The sequence below is a fragment of the Penaeus vannamei genome, chromosome 8 (genome assembly GCF_042767895.1).
Source record: "Penaeus vannamei isolate JL-2024 chromosome 8, ASM4276789v1, whole genome shotgun sequence".
In the NCBI taxonomy this organism is placed as follows: domain Eukaryota; kingdom Metazoa; phylum Arthropoda; class Malacostraca; order Decapoda; family Penaeidae; genus Penaeus; species Penaeus vannamei.
Window position 1 is genome coordinate 2,979,633 of NC_091556.1, and position 7,500 is coordinate 2,987,132.

Consider the following 7,500-nt stretch of genomic DNA (forward strand, 5'->3'; position numbering starts at 1 on the left):
GAAATGATAGAAGCAAGTAAGAAGAAAAGAAAAAGAAAAGGATCAAGTAAAAGACGATGAAAGAGGAGAAATAGGGGAAGAAGATGAAAGAAAAGAAGAGGAAGAATATGATGGTAATTGTAGTAATAGTAGTGAAGGTAAAATTGATAGTGATGATGATAGTGATGATGTTGATAATGATTATGGTAATGATAATGATATTAGCGATAACAACAATATCGATAATGATAATAATGATAATAATGCTAACAATAATAATAATAATAATAATAATGCTAACAATAATAATAATAATAATAATGCTACTACTACTACTAATAATAACAATAGCAATAATGCTAACAATAATAATACTAGCAATAATAATAATGATAATAATAATTGCAATAATAATAATGATAATAAAATCAATGATAATAATGATGCTAATAATGCTAATAATGATCAGGATAATGATATTGATAATGGACAATGATAATGATAACAGTAATAACACTAATGATACTAATGATAACAATGATAAAAATGAAAGTGATAATTATGATAGAGAATAGTAGTAATAATACCAACAATGATGAACATAATGATAGTAATAATAATAATAGTAATAGCGATATTGATTGTAATAGTAGGAACAATAATAATAATGATGATAATTATACTAATAATTTGATGATGATGATAAAAATACTAATACTGACATTGATAAAACAAATGATAATGATTATAATGATGATTATAACAAAAATAATAATGACAATGACAAGAATAGCATGAAGAAGAAAAACAAAAGCAAGAGAAAATAAATAAAGAAAGAAGAGGAAATAATAAACAAAGAAAAGAAAGAAGAAGAAGAAGAAGCATATAAAAAAGAAGATCAAACAATTAGAAGCAGGAAGATGAGGAAGAGACAGATAAAAAAAAGATAGAAAAAGCTATAAAAATTGATAAAAAAAATAAAAAATAAAAAGGAGACAGGAAGAAAAGGAAAACAATACTTAAACGGGTAGAAAAAGACGAACAGGAAGAGACATAGAAGAAACAAAAGAGAATACAAGAAGTAAAGGATAAGAAAGAATGAAGACGGAGAAGATAAAAGAGAAAAACGAAGATAAGAAGAAACGATAAATATGTATGAAAGGAAAGAGAGAAGGCGAGAAAAGGGAGAGAGAGAGAGAGAGAGAGAGAGAGAGAGAGAGAGAGAGAGAGAGAGAGAGAGAGAGAGAAACAGAGAGAGAGAGAGAGAGAGAGAGACAGAGAGACAGACAGACAGAGAGAGGAAGACAGAGAGAGGGAGAGGAAGGCAGAGAGAGAGGAAGACAGAGAGAGAGAGAGAGAGAGAGAGAGAGAGAGAGAGAGAGAGAGAGAGAGAGAGAGAGAGAGAGAGAGAGAGAGAGAGAGAGAGAGAGAGAGAGAGAGGAAGACAGAGAGAGAGAGAGAGAGAGAGAGAGAGAGAGAGAGAGAGAGAGAGAAAGACAAAGAGAGAGAGAGAGAGAAAGCGGAGGAAGGAAATGCCGAAAGAAATAAAGAGTACGAAAAGGCGACACGAAAGGAGGAAAAACGTACACGCACACACATAAAAACGCACATGGTGACATCATTCCATAAACACATATTATAAGATATTAAAGCATGAAACATAATCCGCTTAATTTTGACTTTTTTGTTTTGTTTTTATTAAGATTAACTTTGAGAGAAAAGTATACATGGCAGGTTTTTATACGTAGACACAGACATGTGCAGATGTGATAATACATGCACACACACACGCGCAAACACATACACGTAGTCAAAACACTCACACACGCACATACATAGTCAACAAAGACACACACACACACACACACAACCGTTGTCAAAACACTCCCACACGCACACAGTCAACAAACACACACACACACACATACCCCCCCACACACCCACATACCCCCCCACACACACATACCCCCTCATACACACACATACCTTCCCCCCACACACACACACATACCCCCCATCCCCCCCCCACACACACATACCCCCCATCCCCCCTCCCCACACACACATAACCCCCCCCACACACACACGCACCCCCCCACACACATCCCCCTCCCCCCCCACACACACATCTCCCCCCCCCCACACACACACCCACACCTACACACTCACCCCCCCCACACACACACATACCCCCCCACACCCACACCCATACCCACACACACATAACCCCCCACACACACATACTCCCCTCCCCCCACACGCACCTCCCCTCCCCCCCCAACACACACATACCCTCCCCCCCCCACACATACCCTCCCCCACACACACATACCCTCCCTCACACGCACACATACCCCCCCACACACACATACCCTCACCCCCCCCACACACACACATACCCACCCCCACCCACACACACATACCTCCCCTTCCCCACACACCCACATACCCCTCTCCCCCTACACATACCCCCACACACATACCCCCCCCCACACACACATACCTTCCTCTCCCCGCCCCCCCCCACATACCCTTCCCCCCCCAACACACACAGACAGACACCGTGATGCATATTGCATACCCAGAGGAGAGGATACACCTGCTCTCCTCTGCAACCCATTCCTGCTGCTCGGAGGAGGAATGCCTGGTGAGGTCGAGGGCGGTTTTCGACAAATAAATTCTGGTGAGGTCGAGGTCGAGGGCGGTTTTCGACAAATAAATTCTGGTGAGGTCGAGGTCGAGGGCGGTTTTCGACAAATAAATTCGAAATTGTTGAGAGAAATGGGTTTTAAGCGGAGGGTGAGGGAGGGGAGGGGAGGGAGGGAGAAGGAGGGGAGGGAGGGAGGGAGGGAGGGAAGGGGACGGAGAGGGAGAGGGGAGGGAAGGGGAGGGAGGGAGGGAGGGAAGGGAGGGAGGGGAGGGGAGGGAGAGGAGAGGTAGAGGGAGAGGGGAGGGAAGGAGGAGGAGGAAGAGGGAGGGAGGGAGGGAGAGAGAGAGAGAGAGAGAGAGAGAGAGAGAGAGAGAGAGAGAGAGAGAGAGAGAGAGAGAGAGAGAGAGAGAGAGAGAAAGAAAGAAAAAGAGAAAAAAAAAATAGAAAAAAAATAATTAAAATAAAAAATAAAAATAAAAATAAATAAAAAGAGACCGAAAAAACACGAATCTACAGACGCAGGAACACAACACAATTCCCGTCGAGTTCAGCCAGAGAATTCTCTCTCTCCCTTTCTCTCTCTTTATCTTTTTTTCTTCTCTTTCTCTCTCTTTCTCTCTTTATTTTTTTCTTCTCTCTCTCTTTCTCTCTTTATTTTTTTCTTTTGTTTCTTCTCTCTCTCTTTCTCTCTTTATTTTTTTTCTTCTCTCTCTCTCTCTTTGTCTCTTTATTTCTTCTTCTCTCTCTCTTTATTTCTCTCTCTCTCTCTCTCTCTCTCTCTCTCTCTCTCTCTCTCTCTCTCTCTCTCTCTCTCTCTCTCTCTCCCTCCTCTCTCCTCTCTCTCTCCCTCCTCCCTCCTCTCTCTCCTCGCCCTCTCACCCTCCTTCTCTCCCTCTCCTCGTCCTTCCCTCCTCCCTCCTCCCCTCCCTCCTTCCCTCCCCCTTCCTTCCTCCCTTCCTTCTCCTCCTCCATTCCTCCCTTCCTCTCCCTCTCTCCCTCTCTCCCTCCCTCTCTTAGCTAGCAACAAGGGCCACGCCATTATCAAAATGCGACCCCGTGTTAACCGTGTGCAAGGCGTTTTACATACCAACATCCGCCTGCTCGTTGGGTGGACGTGGTCGGGGGGGGAGGGAGGGGGAAGGGGGAGGGAGGGGGAAGGGGGAGGGAGGGAGGGAGGGGGGAGGGGGAGGGAGAGGGGGAGGGAGGGAGGGGAGAAGGGGAGGGGGAGGGGGAGGGAGAGGGTGGACGTGGTCGGGTGGGGAGGGGGAGGGGGACGTGGTCGGGGTGGGGGAGGGGAGAGGGGAGGGAGGGAGGGGGAGAGGGAGACGGGTGAAAAGGATAGGTATTTATAGGTTTTATGTGTTTACGTGTTTGGGAGGAGGGTAGGAGGGGAGGGAGAATGGAGGGAGGGAAGGGGGATGGGGGAAGGAGAGGTAGGGAGGGGAGGATGGAGAGGGAGGTAGGGAGGAGGAAAGGAGGGAAGGGAAGGATGAAAAGGCTGTGGGGAAAGGAGGGGATGGAGAAAGGAAGGGAGGGAGGGAACGACGGAGAGAGGGAGAGAGGGAGCGGAGGAAGGAGGAGGAAGGGAAGGAAGGAGGGAGGGAGGGAAGGAAGGAGAAATGGAGAGAGGGAGAAGGGGTGGAAGGAAGGAGAAAGGGAGAGAGGGAGCGGAGGAAGGAGGGAAGGAGGAGGAAGGGAAGGAAGGAAGGAGGGAGGGAGGGGAAGGAGAGAGAGAGACAGAGAGAGAGAGAGGGGGGGGAAGGAGGGAGAGAGAGAGAGAGAGAGAGAGAGAGAGAGAGAGAGAGAGAGAGAGAGAGAGAGAGAGAGAGAGAGAGAGAGAGAGAGAGAGAGAGAGAGAGAGAGCGAGAGAGAGAGAGAGAGAGAGAGAGAGAGAAAGAGAAAGAAGAAAAGAGAGAGAGAGAAAGTTAAACGGACCAACAGAAAAGAAAAAAAAAAGAATCTGACAAACAGAAAAACAACAACAACAACAACAACAAAAATAAAGTATGAATATTAACAAATCGATAAAAAAAAAGACCGGCAGACAAAGTTTCAGAAAGTAGAAGAAAAATAGAAACACATAGAGCGAGAGAGAGAAAAAAGTTGAACAAACTTGTTCAAAAAAAAAACCTCCAAACAGAGTCTCAAAAAAGAAAGTAAGAAAAGAATAAGTCAAGAAAAAAGAAAAAAAAGAAAGAAAAAAAATATGATACAAACTAAGAAATAAATGAAGCGAACATGACATAATTCGGGAAAAAGAAGAAGAAAGCCAACATGACACAACCAAAGAAGAAAAAAGAACATGACACAAGCAAAGAAAAAAAAAGACACATGACACAACACAAGAAGAAAAAACAAACAAACATGAAACAAATCAAGAAAAAAAAGCAGCAAAAGAAAAAAACGAAAATGACAACACAATAAGAAAAAGGAAAAAGAATGAAGCGAAATGACACACACACACACACACATAGGAAACGCACAGCCGGAACAAGAGGATCTGACCTCATTATGTACGCGTGTGTGCGAGCGATTTGAATCCACCTCCCCTCCCCCCCCTCCACCCCACAGCCCCCTCCCCCCTCCACCTCACAGCCCCCTCCCCCCTCCACCCCACAGCCCCCTCCCCATCCCGAGACAATTCCACACGCAATGCATAATGCATCTCGTCACACACACGCACGCACACATACATGCAGACATACGTACATACACATAAACACATACAGACACACGTACATACACACACATGCACACATACAGATACATGCACGTATACACATAAACACACACACATACATACACACTCAAATAAACGAACGCACATACACACACACTCACATAAACGCACACACTCACACGCAAACATACACACACACACACACAGAGTCATACACACGCATGCACCTGTCCCCAACCATAACTCCCCCTCCCCCCCCTCTTCCAACCCCCCCCACCCCTTTCAGCCTTCACCTCCCCCCCCCTCCGTCATACCCAGACATATTCAAATCTTTCAGAATAATTTTCCTTCACCTTTTCACCCAATAATACTTCCGCCTTATCTCTCCTCGCGTCTGTCTGTGTCTGCTTCTTTCTCTCTGTTTCTCTCTCTCGCTTTCTTTCTTTCTCTTTCTCTCTCGCTCGCTCGCTCGGTCTCTTTCTTTCTCTTTCTCTCTCTCTCTCTCTCTCTCTCTCTCTCTCTCATTCTCTCTCTCGCTCTCTCTTTATCCCTCCCTTCTCCCGACCTTCCCTCCCTCCCTCCTTCCTTCCTTTCTTCCCTCTTCCCTCCCTCCCTCCCCTTCCATTCTTCCCCTCTTTTCTTCCTCCCTATCATCCCTTTTCCTCCTTCCTTCCCTCCCTCCCCTCTTCCTCCCTTCTGCTAACTTTCCCCACTCCTTTCAACCGACCTTCCCTCCTCCCCTTCTCCCACCTTCCTTCCACCCTTCCATCCTCATCCCTCCCTTCTCCCTCATCCCCTCCCTCCCTCCCTCCCCCATTCCTTCCCATCTCCCCCCATCCCTCCTTCCCTCCATCCCTCCCTCCCTCCTTCCCTTATCACTCCCTCCTTCCCTTATCACTCACTCCCTCCCTCTCTCCCTCTCCCCATCCCTCCCTCACTCCCTCCCTCCCTCCGTCCTTTCCACCCGTCCCTCACTCCCCCTCTCCCCTTCTCTCTCCCTCTCTCTCTCACATCACTTTTCGCTTATTTTCAGACACATGGCCCTGCGGAACGTACCACTCCCTCCCTCTACCCCTCCTCCCTCCATCCCTCCCTTCCACCTTCCCCTCCCACCGTCCCATCTCCCACCACCCCCTCCACCCACCTTCCTCCTTCCCTCCCTCTCCCACCTTCCACCTTCCCTTCCCACTCTCTCTCCCACACCACTCTTCTATTTTCAGACACCTGGCTCCTGCGGAACGTACCACTCTTTTCCTCCTTCTCCCTTCCTCCCACCCTTCCTCCCACCTTCCACCTTCCCACCTCCCTCCCTCCATCCCTCCCTCCCTTGCCTCCTTCCCTCCCTCTCTCCTTCTCTCTCTCTCTCTCTCTCACACCACATTTCTTCTACTTTCAGACACCTGGCCCTGCGGAACGTACCACTCCCTTCCATCCCCATCTCATCTTCCACCCTTCCTTTCCTCCTTCCCTCCTTTATTCCCCCTTCCACCCCTCCCCCTTCATTCCTTCCCTCCCTCACGCCCTCCCCCTCCTTTCCACCCCACCTTCCCACCACTCCTCCTTCCCTCCCTACCCCCTTCTCTCCTCTCCCACTCTCTCTCTCACACACCACTCTTCTTCTACTTTCAGACACCTGGCCCTGCGGAACGTACCACTCCCTCCTTCCTTCCTTCCACCTCCCCCATCCCCCCCCATTCCTTCCCATCTCCACCACCCCTCCTCCCACCATCCCTTTCACCACCCTTCTCCCTCACTCCCTCCCTCTCTCCTTCTCTCTCTCTCTCTCTCTCTCTCTCTCTCTCTCTCTCTCTCTCTCACACCACTCTCCTTCTATTTTCAGACACCTGGCCCTGCGGGAACGTACCACTCTTTCCCTCCTTCCTCCCACCATCCCTCCCTCTCCCCTCCCTTCCCTCCGTCCCTTCCACCCTCCCTCCCTCCCCCCCCATTCCCTCCCACCACCCCTCCTCCCACCATCCCTTTCACCACCCTTCTCCCTCACTCCCTCCCTCCCTCTCTCCTTCTCTCCCTCTCTCTCACACACCACTCTTCTCCTATTTTCAGACACCTGGCCCTGCGGAACGTACCACTCCCTCCTTCCTTCCCTCCCCATTCCTTCCACCACCCTTCTCCCTCCTCCCTCCCTCCCTCCCCCCCCCATTCCTTCCCACCTCCCCACCATCCCTTCCAC

General features: G+C 48.4%; 1 protein-coding gene across 1 annotated transcript in view; it reads left to right on the top strand.

The window, feature by feature from the left end:
- The window catches only part of LOC138862453 (G-protein coupled receptor GRL101-like), a 146,564-nt gene that overhangs the window by 44,432 nt on the left and 94,632 nt on the right, over positions 1 to 7,500 (top strand). The window lies entirely within an intron of this gene.